This window comes from Balaenoptera physalus, assembly GCF_965194825.1.
Source record: "Balaenoptera physalus genome assembly, chromosome: 10".
Lineage (NCBI taxonomy): Eukaryota > Metazoa > Chordata > Mammalia > Artiodactyla > Balaenopteridae > Balaenoptera > Balaenoptera physalus.
The window spans coordinates 28,621,654-28,636,857 of record NC_138889.1 but is presented as its reverse complement, the minus strand read 5'-3'; the positions used below and the strand labels follow the sequence as shown (position 1 = coordinate 28,636,857).

General features: G+C 40.2%; 1 protein-coding gene and 1 long non-coding RNA gene across 2 annotated transcripts in view; one reads left to right on the top strand and one right to left on the bottom strand.

Moving 5' to 3' along the window:
• Window positions 1–15,204, bottom strand: part of LOC309636679 (centrosomal protein of 78 kDa-like) — a 528,677-nt gene that overhangs the window by 55,408 nt on the left and 458,065 nt on the right. The gene's annotated exons all lie outside the window — the stretch shown is intronic.
• The window catches only part of LOC309636732, a 228,586-nt gene continuing 219,086 nt past the window's right edge, over window positions 5,705–15,204 (top strand). Inside the window, exon 1 of the long non-coding RNA XR_014250186.1 lies at window positions 5,705–5,801. This is a non-coding gene — a long non-coding RNA (uncharacterized lncRNA). The remainder of the gene's footprint in view (window positions 5,802–15,204) is intronic.

Below are 15,204 nucleotides of genomic sequence, written 5' to 3'. Positions count from 1 at the left end.
CCATTTTTCGTTCTCAAGATTGCTTTGGCTATTCGGCGTCTTTTGTGTTTCCATACAAATTGTGAAATTTTTTGTTCTAGTTCTGTGAAAAATGCCAGTGGTAGTTTGATAGGGATTGCATTGAATCTGTAGATTGCTTTGGGTAGTAGAGTCATTTTCACAATGTTGATTCTTCCAATCCAGGAACATGGTATATCTCTCCATCTATTTGTATCATCTTTAATTTCATTCATCAGTGTCTTATAATTTTCTGCATACAGGTCTTTTGTCTCCTTAGGTAGGTTTATTCCTAGATATTTTATTCTTTTTGTTGCAATGGTAAACGGGAGTGTTTTCTTAATTTCATTTTCAGATTTTTCGTCATTAGTGTATAGAAATGCAAGAGATTTCTGTGCATTAATTTTGTATCCTGCTACTTTACCAAATTCATTGATTAGCTCTAGGAGTTTTCTGGTAGCATCTTTAGGATTCTCTATGTATAGTATCATGTCATCTGCAAACAGTGACAGCTTTACTTCTTCTTTTCTGATTTGGATTCCTTTTATTTCTTTGTCTTCTCTGATTGCTGTGGCTAACACTTCCAAAACTATGTTGAATAAGAGTGGTGAGAGTGGGCAACCTTGTCTTGTTCCTGATCTTAGTGGAAATGGTTTCAGTTTTTCACCATTGAGGACAATGTTGGCTGTGGGTTTGTCATATATGGCCTTTATTATGTTGAGGAAAGTTCCCTCTATGCCTACTTTCTGCAGGGCTTTTATCATAAATGGGTGTTGAATTTTGTCGAAAGCTTTCTCTGCATCTATTGAGATGATCATATGGTTTTTCTCCTTCAATTTGTTAATATGGTGTATCACGTTGATTGATTTGCGTATATTGAAGAATCCTTGCATTCCTGGGATAAAACCCACTTGATCATGGTGTATGATCCTTTTAATGTGCTATTGGATTCTGTTTCCTAGTATTTTGTTGAGGATTTTTGCATCTATGTTCATCAGTGATATTGGCCTGTAGTTTTCTTTCTTTGTGACATCTTTGTCTGGTTTTGGTATCAGGGTGATGGTGGCCTCGTAGAATGAGTTTGGGAGTGTTCCTCCCTCTGCAATATTTTGGAACAGTTTGAGAAGGATAGGTGTTAGCTCTTCTCTAAATGTTTGATAGAATTCACCTGTGAAGCCATCTGGTCCTGGGCTTTTGTTTGTTGGAAGGTTTTTAATCACAGTTTCAATTTCAGTGCTTGGATTGGTCTGTTCATATTTTCTATTTCTTCCTGGTTCAGTCTTGGCAGTTTGTGCATTTCTAAGAATCTGTCCATTTCTTCCAGGTTGTCCATTTTATTGGCATAGAGTTGCTTGTAGTAATCTCTCATGATCTTTTGTATTTCTGCAGTGTCAGTTGTTACTTCTCCTTTTTCATTTCTAATTCTATTGATTTGAGTCTTTTCCCTTTTTCTCTTGCTGAGTCTGGCTAATGGTTTATCAATTTTGTTTATCTTCTCAAAGAACCAGCTTTTAGTTTCATTGATTTTTGCTATTGTTTCCTTCATTTCTTTTACATTTATTTCTGACCTAATCTTTATAATTTCTTTCCTTCTGCTACCTTTGGGGTTTTTTTGTTCTTCTTTCTCTAATTGCTTTAGGTGCAAGGTTAGGTTGTTTATTCGAGATGTTTCCTGTTTCTTGAGGTAGGCTTGTATTGCTATAAACTTCCCTCTTAGCACTGCTTTTGCTGCGTCCCATAGGTTTTGGGTCGTCGTATCTCCATTGTCATTTGTTTCTAGGTATTTTTTGATTTCCCCTTTGATTTCTTCAGTGATCACTTCGTTATTAAGCAGTGTATTGTGTAGCCTCCATGTGTTTGTATTTTTTACAGATATTTTCCTGTAATTGATATCTAGTCTCATAGCGTTGTGGTCGGAAAAGATACTTGATATGATTTCAATTTTCTTAAATTTACCAAGGCTTGATTTGTGACCCAAGATATGATCTATCCTGGAGAATGTTCCATGAGCACTTGAGAAAAATGTGTATTCTGTTGTTTTTGGGTGGAATGTCCTATAAATATCAATTAAGTCCATCTTGTTTAATGTATCATTTAAAGCTTGTGTTTCCTTATTTATTTTCGTTTTGGATGATCTGTCCATTGGTGAGAGTGGGGTGTTAAAGTCCCCTACTATGACTGTGTTGCTGTCGATTTCCCCTTTTATGTCTGTTAGTATTTGCCTTATGTATTGAGGGGCTCCTATGTTGGGTGCATAAATATTTACAATTGTTATACCTTCCTCTTGGATCGATCCCTTGATCATTATATAGTGTCCTTCTTTGTCTCTTGTAATAGTCTTTATTTTAAAGTCTATTTTGTCTGATATGAGAATTGCTACCCCAGCTTTCTTTTGATTTCCATTTGCATGGAATATCTTTTTCCATCCCCTCACTTTCAGTCTAAATGTGTCTCTAGGTCTGAAGTGGGTCTCTTGTAGACAGCATATATATGGGTCTTGTTTTTGTATCCATTCAGCCAGCCTGTGTCTTTTGGTGGGAGCATTTAATCCATTTACATTCAAGGTAATTATCGATATGTATGTTCCTATTCCCATTTTCTTAAATGTTTTGGGTTTGTTATTGTAGATGTTTTCCTTCTCTTGTGTTTCTTGCCTAGAGAAGTTCCCTTAGCATTTGTTGTAAAGCTGGTTTGGTGGTGCTGAACTCTCTCAGCTTTTGCTTGTCTGTAAAGGTTTTAATTTCTCCATCACATCTGAATGAGATCCTTGCTGGGTAGAGTAATCTTGGTTGTAGGTTCTTCTCCTTCATCACTTTAAGTATATCCTGCCACTCCCTTCTGGCTTGCAGAGTTTCTGCTGCAAGATCAGCTGTTAACCTTATGGGGATTCCCTTGTTTGTTATTTGCTGTTTTTCCCTTGCTTCCTTTAATATGTTTTCCTTATATTTAATTTTTGACAGTTTGATTAATATGTGTCTTGGCGTGTTTCCCCTTGGGTTTATTCTGTATGGGACTCTCTGTGCTTCCAGGAGTTGATTAACTATTTCCTTTCCCATATTAGGGAAGTTTTCAACTATAATCTCTTCAAATATTTTCTCAGTCCCTTTCTTTTTCTCTTCTTCTTCTGGGACCCCTATAATTCGAATGTTGGCGCATTTAATGTTGTCCCAGAGGTCTCTGAGACTGTCCTCAGTTCTTTTCATTCTTTTTTCTTTATCCTGCTCTGCAGTAGTTATTTCCACCATTTTATCTTCCAGGTCACTTATCCTTTCTTCTGCCTCAGTTATTCTGCTATTGATCCCATCTAGAGTATTTTTAATTTCATTTATTGTGTTTTTCATCATTGCTTGGTTCCTCTTTAGTTCTTCTACGTCCTTGTTAAATGTTTCTTGCATTTTGTCTATTCTATTTCCAAGATTTTGGATCATCCTTCCTATCATTATTCTGAATTCTTTTTCAGGTAGACTACCTATTTCCTCTTCATTTGTTAAATCTGGAGTGTTTTGACCCTGCTCCTTCATCTGCTGTGTGTTTTTCTGTCGTCTCATTTTGCTTATCTTACTGTGTTTGGGGTCTCCTTTTCACAGGCTGCAGGTTCGTAGTTCCTGTTGTTTTTGGTATCTGTCCCCAGTGGCTAAGGTTGGTTCTGTGCGTTGTGTAGGCTTCCTGGTGGAGGGAACTAGTGCCTGAGTTCTGGTGGATGAGGCTGGATCTTGTCTTTCTGGTGGGCACGTCCACGTCTGGTGGTGTATTTTGGGGTGTCTGTGGCCTTATTATGATTTTAGGCAGCCTCTCTGCTAATGGATGGGGCTATGTTCCTGTCTTGCTAGTTGTTTGGCATAGGGTGTCCAGCACTGTAGCTTGCTGGTCGTTGAGTGAAGCTGGGTCTTGATGTTGAGATGGAGATCTCTGAGAGATTTTCGCCGTTTGGTATTACGTGGAGCTGGGAGGTCTCTTGTGGACCAGTGTCCTGAAGTTGGCTCTCCCACCTCAGAGGCACGGCCCTGATGCCTGGCTGGAGCACCAAGAGCCTTTCGTCCACACGGCTCAGAGTAAAAGGGAGAAAAAATAGAAAGAAAGAAAGAAGGAGGCTATAATATAGTGAAGTAAAATAAAACTATTATAAAGCAGAGCTATGCAGACAAAATCTCACCCAGAAGCATATACATATACACTCACAAAAAAAAGGAAAAGGGGAAAAATTAATATATTCTGCTCTGAAAGTCCACCTCCTGAATTTGGGATGATTCTTTGTCTATTCAGGTATTCAACAGATGCAGGCACATCAAGTTGTTTGTGGAGTGTTAATCCGCTGCTTCTGAGGCTGCTGGGAGAGATTTCCCCTTCTCTTCTCTGTTTGCACACCTCCTGGGGATCAGCTTTGGATTTGCACCCGCCTCTGCGTGTAGGTCACCTGAGGGCGTCTGTTCCCCACCCAGACAGGACGGGGTTAAAGGAGCAGCTGCTTCGGGGGCTCTGGCTCACCCAGGCCGCGGGGAGGGAGGGGTACAGAGGAGGCGGGGCGAGCCTGCGGCGTCAGAGGCCGGCGTGACGTTGCACCAGCCTGAGGTGCGCCGTGTGTTCTCCCCGGGAACTTGTCCCCGGATCACGGGAGCCTGGCGGTGGCGGGCTGTACCAGCTCTCGGGAGGGGCCGTGTGGAGAGTGACCTGTGCTCACACACAGGCTTTTTGGAGGCGGCAGCAACAGCCCCAGCGTCTCACGCCCATCTCTGCGGCCCACGCTGATCGCTGCGGTTCGCGCCAGTCTGTGGAGCTTGTTTAGGCGGCGCTCTGAATCCCCTCTCCCTGCGCGCCATGAAACAAAGAGGCAAGAAAAAGCCTCTTGCCTCTTCGGCAGCTGCAGACTTTTTCCCGGACTCCCTACCAGCCAGCTGTGGTGCGCTAACCCCTTCAGGCTGTGTTCACGCCGCCAGCCCCAGTCCTCTCCCTGCGACCCGACCGAAGCTGAGCCTCAGCTTCCAGCCCTGCCCGCCCCGGCGGGGGAGCAGACAAGCCTCTCTTGGGCTGCTGAGTGCTGCTTGGCGCCGAGCCTCTGTGCAGGAATATCTCCCCTTTTTCCTCTGCGCCCCTGTTGCTGTGGGATCCGCGCTGTTAGCCGCAGCTCGCGCCCATCTCTGGAGCTCGTTTAGGCGGTGCTCTGAATCCCCTCTCCTCGTGCACCAGGAAACAAAGAGGGAAGAAAAAGTTTCTTGCCTCTTAGGCAGCTGCGGACTTTTTCCCGGACTCCCTCTCGGCTAGCTGTGGTGCACTAACCCCTTCAGGCTGTGTTCACGCCGACAACCCCAGTCCTCTCCCTGTGATCCGACCGAAGCCCAAGCCTCAGTTCCCAGCCCCTCCCGCCCCGGCGGGCGAGCAGACAAGCCTCTCGGGCTGGAGAGTGCTGCTCGTTGCCGAGCCTCTGTGCGGGAATCTCTCCGCTTTGCCCTCCGCACCCCTGTGGCTGCGCTCTCTTCCGTGGCTCCGAAGCTTCCCCCCTCTGCCACCCGCAGTCTCTGCCCGCGAAGGGGCTTCCTAGTGTGTGGAAATCTTTCCTCCTTCACAGCTCCCTCCCACTGGTGCAGGTGCCGTCCCTATTCTTTTGTCTCTGTTATTTCTTTTTTCTTTTGCCCTACCCAAGTACGGGGGGCGTTTCTTGCCTGTTTAGAGGTCGGACGTTTTCTGTCAGCGCTCAGTGGGTGTTCTGTAGGAGCAGTTCCACGTGTAGATGTATTTCTACTATATCTGTGGGAAGGAAGGTGATCTCCGCGTCTTACTCTTCTGCCATTTTCTCTCCTCCCTGTGTTGTGTTTTAAAATGAATTAAAATTGGTATTGAGGCACGCAAATCCAAATGTAGCCACAGGTAGCATAAGGGATTTGGGCATGCTGTGTACCTGATATATTCCAGAGAACATGGAACATAAGGGAAACATGGGAGAATAAGGGAAATGATTGCTAGCAATAGCTGGCACATCACCTAAATATTATCTGGATATTTCCAGTGGACAGCAATTAGAGGCTAATGACCTAGAAAAGTTTGTTCCAGTGCCTAAGGGCAGGCGTAGATCTGAGAATCTGGGAGGGTTCAAGTATCTTCACCCTGGGAAGAGGGAATGTGGGAATAACAAAAATATTTGTGTCCTTGTGAAAAATAATCATATGGTTTTTACATGCTAGTATGTTGTAAATAGAAGGCAGACTTATTTAGATGAATGTTCTGGATTCTACCTGAGGAACCAGTCAGCATGTAGAAAGTTTTGGAACTTCCACTGGAAACAATGACAGACTTCAAAGGAGCTGTTTAATCATATATATATCTCATTTTACACTAGGGTTTCTCAATCTCAACCTAGGCACTCTTAACATTTGGGACTGAATGATTCTTCATTATGGAAGGGTTGTCCAGTGCATTGTAAGATGTTTAGTAGCATCCTTGGCCTCCACTCACTAGACACCAGTAGCACCCTGACCCCCAGCTGTGACAACAACAAAAATTTCTGTAGATATTGCTAAATATTCACTATGGGAGAAAAATTTTCCCAATTGTGAATCACTGTTCTACACAGGAAAGATTTCTTCCCCTGAATAAGTGAAATTTTTAAGATTTTTTTTCTGAATTGTCTTTTGATGAGAATTTTTTTGCATGTTGATGGCCTAAGACTTTTCATATTTTTTCTAAAAAAGAGTTATATTTTTTTAAAATTGTTTTAAATTTTACATGTTTTTTAAAAGTTAGTTTGACAACGGATAAAACAAGTGTTAGCAAATTTTTTCTCTAAAAAGCCAGAATGAAATATTTTAAGCTTTCATGCAGTCTCTCTCACAACTATTCAACTCTGCTGTTGTAACATAAAAGTAGCCATATTTGAGATAATATGTAAAAGAGTGGACATGGTTGTATTCCAATAAGATTTTATTTACAAAATAAGATGAGCCCTGTCAACTAGAGAAAATAAAACTTTTGAAGCATCATATTTGGTGGGTTAGTTTCTGTTACCACATTCACAATAGAGAACAAAGAGCAGAAGAGATTTAAATTAGACACAAAGTAGTGCTTTCTAATTGTGAAATACAGTATAGGAAGAAAGGGATTATTCATTGTCACTACTTCATGACATGCACTAATTGAATATTTTCACACAGATCTTCAGGTGTGTGTGGGTATCATTATCTTCAAATTATATATAAAGCTATAGGCTCAGAGAATTTAAGCCACTTAAATAAAGTCGCACAACTAATACTTGACAGAACCCTGACTCAAACCCAGCTGTTCTGACCTAATTTTAGTGCCCTTTTCTCCCATTCTTCATTCTGTTTTTTCTGAGAGACAATGGCAGTATGAAATCAAAGATGATAAAAAAAAATGCTGAAAATAATCTCCTCAGCCTGGATTATTGTGAGCCAGTAGTAGTGTCATAAGGAGAGAGTTTTATAGCAGATGTCAACAGTATTTATTATAAAATTTTATAGTCATTTCCTTAAAGTTATGTAAGGACACTGTGGGAGAGGGTACAACTTCCCATTCTATCCCTCTTGAGTTCTTGTGACTGGACTAATAATAAAATTGACACAAGACAGATTAACAGAAGAAAAAGAAAAATTTTAATAGTGAGCACAGAGGTCTCATAGAAATGGGACCTAAGAAGTGGCCAAAGCAGGTGGCTTTTATACTTTTTAGACAAAGAAAAAATAAATTTGTGAGGGATAACAGAACAAAGAAAGAAACAAGTGTTGGGTACTCAATTAGTGAAAACTCTAAACAGAGTTTGGGCTTGGGTTAGTAAATTAAAGAAGTAACAATGTTTGCTTATACAGTTTTCTTGGCCCAAATTTCTTGTCTCTGGCGATAAGGGTGTCCTTCTACTTCTAGAGGCAGGGAGTGCACCTTTCACATCAGAGATTTATTTCCTGTTTTCAGGGAGACAGAAGGGAGGCTCAGAGTGTCCCTCTTGAACTGGCCATTTCTTAAGTAACTTTAATTCAAAATAATCAATATGCCATTGAGACACATCTTGGGGTGGTCTACCATGGGCTTCAACAACAGTGAGAAGTTTTAATGTAGGAGTTAAGGTAAGTATGTGAAACTTCCAGTTTACAATGGCTGACTGCACCTTTAATCAATATTTCTCTCAACAAATATTTATTAAGAATGTGCAATATGCATTGCTTTGTTCTAAGTATTGAGGGCATTGTGATGAAGAAACAGATGAGATCCCTGTTCTCACAGTTTTACATTTCAGAGCAAGAGACAGTCAAACAAATAAGCATATAAAATAAACAAAACCAAAGAACTAAACAAACCTAAGGATCATTTAAAATAGTAATCAATTCTAATAAGACTGTAATGGTGAGAGATAGTGTATATGTGGGGTTGGTAAAATTAAGTATTTTTGTCAGGAAAGTGATGGCTAAATATAGGACATTTTAAAGACCAGAAGAAACTAGGAGCAACAAGAACAAAGGTGTTGGGAAGAGTGGTCAAGATGGCAGAATAGGAGGACCTGAGGTTCACTTCTCCCCACATGTACATCAAGAATGCATCTACAAGTGGAACAATTCTCACAGAGCACCTGCTAAGCACTAGCAGAGGACCTTGGGCACCTAGAAGGACAAGAAGGGATCCTTGCATAACTGGGTAGGATAAACAAGAGAAAGGGAAGAAAAAGAAAAGAGGAAACAGGATGGGACCTGCACCCCTGGGGGGGCAGCTGAAGGAGAGGAGAGGTTACCACACCCAGGGAGGCCCCCTCACTGGCAGTGAAATACAACAAAATAGAGGTTGGAGGGCTTCAGGGGCTCTCAGAAGAAAGTAGAGTGGCCAGCCTTTGGTAGGCAGGACAGAGCAGGACTTGCATGGATGGGTTGTACCACAACCCTGTGTGCCCCAGCATGAGATGGGTGTCTGCCAATGTGGGCAGGGGCTAAGGCTGGCTGCTGAAGCATGGGGTTAGGAGAGCAGACCCAGGGAGAGGACTGCTATTGGCTGTGTGGAGATGGCCTGAAGGGATGGGAGTGAGGAGCTCCACAGACAGGAATGCTCCTGGAGGAAGCGTGGACTGCTTTGGAAGTGAGAGCCATTGTTGAGTGGTGCACAAGGGGCAGGGCCACCATTGCAGCCTCTCTCCCTGAATGCCAGCCCCTGCCTCCACAGGCACTGGGAGGGATTCCCAAAAGACCAAGAGTGCACATCCCAGTCATTACTGCCTTGTCTCCCTCATGTCTGAGTAAGCACGTGCATCCCAATTGGTCACAACCTGTGGCCCCTTGCTCCTAAGCAAGCAAGCATGCCCCACTCAGTTGTTGCCTTTGCTCTTCTTGCCTGGGCAGGGAGCAGATGCCTGAGGGTGGCTCACATGCAGAGGTGAGGCCAAAATCAAAGCTGACACCCAGGGGCCATGCAACTAAGGAGGAGGAACTGAAATATCTCTGTGCAGCTGCTCAAGCCTTGGATTAAAAACCCACTATGGGCCTGGTATATCCAATGCCTGTGGAACATCTGAATGGATGACTGCTCCCACAATTGAGACCAGTGTAGCTTTAACAGCTGTGGAATTTGGGGGCAAGTACACATGGAAATTGGGCCAGCTCAGAGTCTGAGCTGTAACCAGACGGCCCATACCAGATCCAGAGACCTACATAGAGGTCTTGGAGGGCCTCCTGGGGAGGTGAGGTTGGCTGTGGTTCATTGTGGGGGAAAGGACTCTAATAGTGAGGGCCCCAGGGAATTTTTTTGTTTTCTTTTGTTTTGTTGTTTTAATTTATTTTATTTTATTCTTATTTTTTTAATTTTTAAAAATTTAAAATATTTTTTTAGTTATCTATTTTTATTTTATTTTGTTTCTTTTTATTGTCTTGTTTTGTTTTGTTCTGATTTTGCTTTTTGTGATTTTTGGTTTAAGGGTTTTTTTTCTTTTTTTTGTTTTCTTTTGTTGTCATTTTTTAGTGTTTATTTTTTGTTTTGCTTGCTTTTTTGGTTTGTTTTTTCTTTTTTGTTTATGTTATTTTGGTTTTTATTGTTTACTTTTGTTTGGGGATATTTTTGTTTGGTTGTTTCTTCTTTTTTGTTTTCTTTATGTTTTCTGGGTTTTTTTCCTCTTATTTATTTTTACCTTTGTTTGTCTTGGTTTTTGTCTGTCTGTTTTCTTCCCTTTTTTTTTTTTTTTTTGGCTACAACATGTGGCTTGCAGGGTTGTGGTTCCCTGGCTGGGGATCAAATCTGAGCCCCCATGGTGGGAGCACCAAGTCCTGGCCACTGGACTGCAAGAAAATTCCTGGTGCCTGGGAATATTAATTGGCATGAGCTCACCTGGAGGTCCCCATCTCAACACCAAGACCCAGCTCCACCCAATAGCCTGCAAGCTCCAGAGCTGGACACCTCAGAACAAACAACCAGCAACACAGGAATACAGTCCCACCCATCAGCAGACAGGCTGCCTAAAATCGTACTGAGCTCACAGATACCCCAAAACATACCCCTTGACACAGCCCTACCCAGATTGACCACCAGAGCTCATGCACTAGTCCCTTCCACCAGGAAGCCTACACAAGCCACCAAGACCAACCTCACCGATCAGGGGGCAGACACCAGAAGCAAGAGGAATTATGACCCTGCAGCCTGCAGAAAGAAGACCACAAACAGAGTAAGTTAGACAAAATGAGACAACAGAGGAATATGTTGAAGATGAAAGAGCAAGGTAAAAACCTAGAAGACCAGCTAAATGAAGAGGAGATAAGCAATCTACCTGAAATGAATTCAGTGTAATGATAGTAATGATGATCCAAAAAAATAGAATGGAGGCATGGATCAAGAAGATATAAGAAATGTTTAACAAGGATGTAGAAGAACTAAAGAACAAATAATCAGTGATAAACAACACAATAACTGATATGAAAAATACACTAGAGGAATCAATAGCAGAATAACTGAGGCAGAAGAATGGGTAAGTGAGCTGGAAGATAGAATGGTGGAAATAACTGCCATGGAGCAGAATAAAGGAAAAGAATGAAAACTAATGTGAACAGTCTCAGAGACCCCGGGGACAACATCAAATACACTGACTATCAAATTATAGGGGTCTGAGAAGAAGAAGAGAAAAAGAAAGGGTCTGAGAAAATGTTTGAAGAGATTATAGTAGAAAACTTCCCTAACATGGGAAAGGAAATAGTCAATCAATGCCAGGAAGCACAGAGAGTCTCATACAGGTAAACAGAAGGAGAAACACACCAAGACACATATTAATCAAACTAACAAAAATTAAATACAAAACAAAAACATTAAAAGCAGCAAGGGAAAAGCAACAAATAACATCCAAGGGAATCCCTGTAAGTTTATCAGCTGATTTTTCAGCAGAAACTTTGCAGGCCAGAAGGGAGTAGCAGGATATATTTTAACTGCTTAAAGGGAAAAACCTACAACCAAGATTACTCAACCCAGCAAGGATCTCATTCAGATTTGACAGAGAAATCAAAAACATTACAGACAAGCAAAAGCTAAGAGAATACAGCACCACCAAACCACCTTTATAACAAATGATAAAGGAACTTCTCTAGGCGGGAAACACAGTAGAAGAAAAAGATCTACAAAAACAAACCCAAAACAATTAAGAAAATGGCAATAGGAGCATACATATTGATAATTATCTTACATGTAAATGGATTAAATGCTCCAACCAAAAGAAACAGACTGGCTGAATGGATACAAAAGCAAGACCCATATATCTGCTGTCTACAAGAGACCCACTTAAAATCTAGGGACACATACAGGCTGAAAGTGAGGGGATGCAAAAAGCTATTCCATGCAAATGGAAATCAAAAGAAAGCTGGAGTAGCAATACTCATATCAGACAAAATAGACTTTAAAATAAAGACTGTTACAAAAGACAAAGAAGGACACTACATAATGATCTAAGGATCAATCCATGAAGAAGACAGAACAATTGTAAATATATATGCACCAAATGTAGGAGCACCTCAATATATAAGGCAAATGCTAACAGCCATAAAATGAGAAATCAAGAGTAACACAATAATAGTGGGGGACTTTAACACCCCACTTACACAAATGAATAGATGATTCAGACAGAAAATTAATAAGGAAATACAAGCCTGAAATGACACTTTGATGAGATAGACTTAATGGATATTTATAGGACATTCCATTCAAAAGCAGCAGAATACACTTTCTTCTCAAGCACATATGGAATATTCTCTAGGATAGATCACGTCTTGGGTCACATATCAAGCCTTGGTAAATTTAAGAAAACTGAAATCATAGGGGACATCTTTTCCGACCACAACACTATGAGATTAGAAATCAATTACAGGGAAAAAAAAAATGTAAAAACACAAACACATGGAGGCTAAACAATATGTTGCTAACTAATCAATGGATTACTGAAGAAATCAAAGGGGAAATCAAAAAATACCTAGAGCAAATGACAATCAAAACACAGCAATCCAAAACACAGCAAAAACAGTTTGAAGAAGGAAGTTTATAGCAATAAAATCTTACCTCAAGAAACAAAAAAAAACTTAAATAAATAACTTACCCTTACACTTAAAGCAACTAGAGAAAAAAGAACAAACAAAACCAAAGTTAGTAGAAGGAAAGAAATCATGAATACTAGACGAGAAATAAATGAAATAGAGACAAAGAAAACAATAGCAAAGATCAATAAAACTAAAACCTGGTTCTTTGGGAAGATAAACAAAATTGATAAACCTTTAGACAGACTCATCAAGAATAAAAGGGAGAGTATTCTAATTAATAAAATGAAAAATGAAAAAGGAGAAGTTGCAATAGACGCCACAGAAATACAAAGGATCATAAGTGATTACCACAAGCAACTATATGCCAATAAAATGGACAACCTGGAAGAAATAGACAAATTCTTACAAAGGTACAGTCTTCCAAAAATGAACCAGGAAGAAACAGTAAACATGAACAGACCAATGACAAGTACTGAAATTCAAACTGTGATTAAAAATCTTGCAACAAAAAAAGCCCAGAGCCAGATGGCTTCACAGGTGAATTTTATCAAACATTTAGAAAGAATTAACACCTATCCTTCTGAAACTCTTCCAAAAAATTGCTGAGGAAGGAGCACTCCCAAACTCATTCTATGAGGCCACCATCACCCTGATACCAAAACCAGACAAAGATCACACAATAAAAGAAAATTACAGGCCAACATCACTGATGAACATAGATGCAAAAATCCTCAACAAAATACTAGCAAATTGAATCCAACAACACATTAAAAGGATTTTACACCCTGATCACGTGGGATTTAGCCCAGGGATGCAAGGATTCTTCAGTATACACAAATCAATCAATGTGATAAACCACATTACCAAATTGAAGAATAAAAACCATATGATCATCTCAATAGATGCAGAAAAATCTTTTGAGAAAATTCAACACATATTTATGATAAAAACTCTCCAGATAGTGGGCCTAGAGGGAACCTACCTCAATATAATAAAGGCCATATACTACAAACCTACAGCTAACATCATTCTAAATGGTGAAAAGCTGAAAGCATTTCCTCTAAGATCAGGAACAAAACAGGGGTGTTCACTCTCACCACTTTTATTCAACATAGTTTTGGAAGACCTAGCCATGGCTATCACTGAAGAAAAAAATAAATAAAAGGAATCCAAACTGGTAAGGAAGAGGTAAAACTGTCACTGATTGCAGATGATATGATACTATACATAGAGAATCCTCAAGATGCTACCAGAAAACGAATAGAGCTCATCAATGAATTTGATAAAGTTGCAGGATACAAAATTAATACACATAAATCTCTTTCATTTCTATACAATATCAATGAAAATCAGAAAGAGAGATTAAACAATCCGATTCACCATTACATCAAAAAGAATAAAATACTTAGGAATAAACCTACCTAAGGAGGTAAAATACATGTCCTCAGAAAACTATAAGATACTGATGAAAGAAATCAAAGATGACACAAACAGATAGAGAGATATATCATGTACTTGGACTGGAAGAATCAACATTTTGAAAATGACTATAATCCCCAAAGCAATCTACAGATTGAATGCAATCCCTATCAAACTACCAATGGTGGGGCTTCCCTGGTGGCGCAGTGGTTGAGAGTCCGCCTGCCAATGCAGGGGACACGGGTTCGAGCCCTGGTTTGGGAGGATCCCACGTGCCGTGGAGTGGCTGGGCCCATGAGCCACAACTGCTGAGCCTGCGCATCTGGAACCTGTGCTCCGCAGCAGGAGGGGCCACGATAGTGAGAGGCCCGCACACCGCGATGAAGAGTGGCCCCTGCTTGCCGCAATTAGAGAAAGCCCTCGCGCAGAAACGAAAAACCCAACACAGTCAAAAATAAATAAATAAATAAAATAATTAAAAAAAAAAAACTACCAATGGCATTTTTCACAGAATTAAAACAGAAAATTTTACAATTTGTTTGGAAACATAAATGACCACAAATAGCCAAAGAATCCTGAGAATGAAAAACAGAGTTGGAGGAATCAGGATCCCTGACTTCAGACTATACTAGAAAGCTACAGTCATCAAAACAGTATGGTAATGGCACAAAAACAGAAATATAGATTAATGGAACAGGATAGAAAATCCAAAGATAATCCCATGCACTTATAGTCACCTAAGACAAAGGAGGTAAGAATATACAATGGAGAAAAGACAATCTCTTAAATAAGTGGTGCTGGGAAAAGTGGACAGCTACATGTAAGAGACTGAAATTAGAATACACCATAGCACCACAGACGAAATAAATTCAAAATGGATTAAAGACCTAAATATGAGGCTGAATACTATCTTTTAGAGTGAAACATTTGGAGAATACTCTGACATAAATCACAGCAAGATCCTTTTTTATCCTCCTCCTAGAATAATGAAAATATAAACAAAAATAAACAAATGGGACCTAATTAAACTTAAAATGTTTTGCACAGCAAAGGTAACCATAAACAAAATGAAAAGAACACCCGCAGATTGGGAGAAAATATTTGCAAATGAACCAAGAAGAGATTAATCTCCAAAATATAAAAACAGCACATGCAGCTCAATATCAAAAAAACAAACAACCCAATCAAAAAATGGACAGAAGATCTAAATAGCTATTTCTCCAAAGACATACAGATGGTTAAAAAGCACATGAAGAGATGCTCGACATTACTAATTATTAGAGAAATGCAAATCAAATCT